Source organism: Puntigrus tetrazona, unplaced genomic scaffold (genome assembly GCF_018831695.1).
Source record: "Puntigrus tetrazona isolate hp1 unplaced genomic scaffold, ASM1883169v1 S000000126, whole genome shotgun sequence".
Classification (NCBI taxonomy): Eukaryota; Metazoa; Chordata; class Actinopteri; order Cypriniformes; family Cyprinidae; genus Puntigrus; species Puntigrus tetrazona.
Window position 1 is genome coordinate 40,001 of NW_025047803.1, and position 3,396 is coordinate 43,396.

At 36.6% G+C, this 3,396-nt stretch overlaps 1 pseudogene; it reads right to left on the reverse strand.

Moving 5' to 3' along the window:
* The window catches only part of LOC122332607, a 37,913-nt pseudogene extending 34,817 nt beyond the window's left edge, over positions 1–3,096 (reverse strand).
* Between the last annotated feature and the right edge of the window lie 300 nt (positions 3,097–3,396).

Here is a 3,396-nt window from a genome sequence, read left to right on the forward strand (position 1 = left end):
ATATACATATATATATATATATATATGTATATGTATATATATATATACATATATATATATATATATATATATATATATATATATATATATATATATATGTATATATATATATATATATATATATATATATATATATGTATATGTATATATATATATATATATATATATATATATATATACAAACACATTATTTTTAAACATGAAATATTTTAAGAATTCTGCTTTAGTATAAATTAAATAATCCACCTGAAGTCATTACTAAGTATGCAATAATTAAACATTAAATAATATAATATAAAGTGCATATTAAAACAACTACATGTAAAGCTACCAGCATATTTATAGTCAACATTACTTCTGAAATATTTTCTTTTTTTAACCATAATAACATGTGGTAAATAATTCACTCAAAAACATTTTTAATTATTTGTTTTTTCAATATTTCTAATAGCAGCAATAAAATATACTTTCATCGCTAAATGAATATTATTTATAAACATTAAATAATATGTACTAACTATTGTAAAACATAAAAAAATTAAATGTATATTTATAGTCTGAATTTCCTTTTTTTATTCTCCACCACAACACGCCAAAATAAAAGTCTGGTTTAACTTCAGGAATTAAGTGCAGAAATATATTAGTACAGCATAATATATGTAAAATATTCAATAATAAACTAGTAAATAACAAATAAATATGCATGACATCACATGTTTTCCATGTTCCTGTTGTGCAGAACTTCCTCTGCCATTTTAAAAGATTAATTAAAGTTAATAGAAAAGTTAATAGAAAAATAAAAAAAATACAATTCTTAAAAATATTTTATTGGGCCATACAACTGTCATTTTTGTTAAACTTGTAGAATTGTATTGCAAGAAATCAATTAATTGATATACTTTTTGATTACTAAATGTAATAATTTAATTTAATCCAGGAAAAAAGAAATATTATGGAAAAATACATATACCATGTGGCATCTAAGCAATTTAAAAGCATGATAAAGATCCCAGTATTGGACTAATGTTTGCATTTACCACTGAAATGATAACAATAAATTGGGAAGTATTTTGTGCATTAGTAACTATCTATTTTATGGAGTTTATTCAAACGTAAACAACACACCTTAATTATAATAAACACGAAACATGACAGTGTTCTCCCACAACATCCAGAGAACATCTGGAGAACATCAGCTCTTTTTTTTGATCTGCATATAGGTAATTATACACACACGCACACACACACACACACACACACACCTCTTAAAACACTCCAATCTACCCACACATGTGCTGCTCTACCTGCTGCCAAAACAATAAACCCATCCAGATCCAGAGAGATCATCTAACAATACAACGACAGCCTCTACCCACTCTCACACACACACACACACACACACACACACATCATCAAACGAGCACGACACAGGACGATATCGCTGGCCACCCACGTTACACACCATACACGAGCCCTCACACACATACACACACTCACTCATTACAAGGAAAAAACCCTTCATTACATCAAAGGGAGGAAAAAAGCAGCTTGTCGTCTTTACAGCGTGTGAGTACAGACAGAAACGTGTGGGTACAAAGACAGAGATGAATAATAGAGGCTCTGCTCCAGGATCCAGGCAACTCCTACAGACTCCTGTTTAAGACAGCACGAGATACCTTCAGCTGATTATCCTCTAACACCGTACACATCGGGTGTTACACATCACATGTGAAAAGTAAGAGATATTACATGTTGCAAGAACAGTGCAAAAGTTTTGGGATTGGTTTTTTTGTGATAAGTCTTTTGTGCATTTATTTGATCAAAAGTACAGTATAAATTACTAAATATTATTGCAATTTCAAATAAATGTTTTTTATGTGAATATGCATTAAAATTGAATTTACTGCTGCGATCAAAGCTGGATTTTCAGCATCATTACTCCAGTCTTCAGCGTCACGTGATCCTTCAGAAATCATTCTAATTCATGGATTTGCTTCTCAACTAATGTTTATGATTATTACCGACGTTGAAAACAACAGTGCTGCTTCATATTTTTGTCGTAAATCATTATACATTTTATTTTTTCGAATAATTTTTCTTTCTTTTTTTCCCATTTATTGCAAAAATCTTAAGTAATCATCATTGTTTTATGAATTCAACTGATTAGACATACTTGTGGTTATTGCATAAACCTTTATAATTTAATCTAGAAAATGAAATCAGAAAGCATGACATTTTGAGAAGATAAAATCAGATTTCAAAGGGCCATAAAGCTGTATTTTTGTTTAACTTTTAATGAATTGTCGCTAAAATACAATGGAGCCCAATCTGGAATCTGAGGGTGCAAAAATATGAATAAAAAGCCTTTAAAGCTGCCCAAAGTCCCTAGCGCTGCATATCGCGAATCAAAGCATTTATATATTTACATTATTGACCTTATTATAACGGTGTGCATTGGCAATGTGGCTTCTCTTGAACCTACTTTCACATCTCTTGCTTTTTTCTTGTGACTCACCCAGCCAGCCGGCTCCAGAGTTGGGCACACACATGTCAGTCTCGGCGCTTGGGCAGAACGAAGCCCACCACAAACACCTCCACGCCACAGACATGAGCGCCAGGCCGAGCACCAAGAAGAGCTGCCACTGGAAGCGTCCGTGTCCACACTCCTGGATGATGAGCTCGCACCGCTGAGCCAGCTCCTCCTCATCCGCCTCCTCTCCCTCCAGCTCTCGCTTGTCCTTCATCCCGCTCCGCCGGCGGCGGCTGGCCCCCGCCTCTCCGTGGCCTCGCCCCCGCCGGCACGCCCTGACATACTCGCCTCGCAGATCTCGCCCTCGCCGTCGTGGCCTCCCTCGGCATCGCTGGAGCCCTCGCCATCCTCCCTCTGAGCTCGGCCGCCCTGATAATAGTAACGGCCTCGCCGGCGCCTCGTCTCGCTGCTTTGAAGCGGCTATAGTTGAAGGCGCGGAGTACTCCGCCGGAAGCGCGATCCACTACTTTGTTGACCTTCTTGACGGCGCGCGCCGCCGCCTCCTGACGCGCGATGTCGCGAGCGCTTTGGACAGAGACGCCCTGTCTCTGTAGGGGTCCCTCCATCTGTGTGGAGTTCAGCTGTCTGGCGATTGCAGCGGTCAGGAATCAGTGAGTTCAGTAGTTCGAGAGGTGTGGAGATGGACAGCAGTGGATAGGAGATGTGCAGTTCCTTCTGACGGACAGCTTCATCCAAAAGAAATCTGTGGGAAGCACAAACAGGGTCATATTTTCATTGGCTATAGCAGGCACACATATCAAAAATATATATCAACTAAAAAATTTGTGTGTATATTTAAGTATATATATATATATATACACACATACACTGGCTCCAAGCTTTTGAATGATATAGCGTATAAAAGT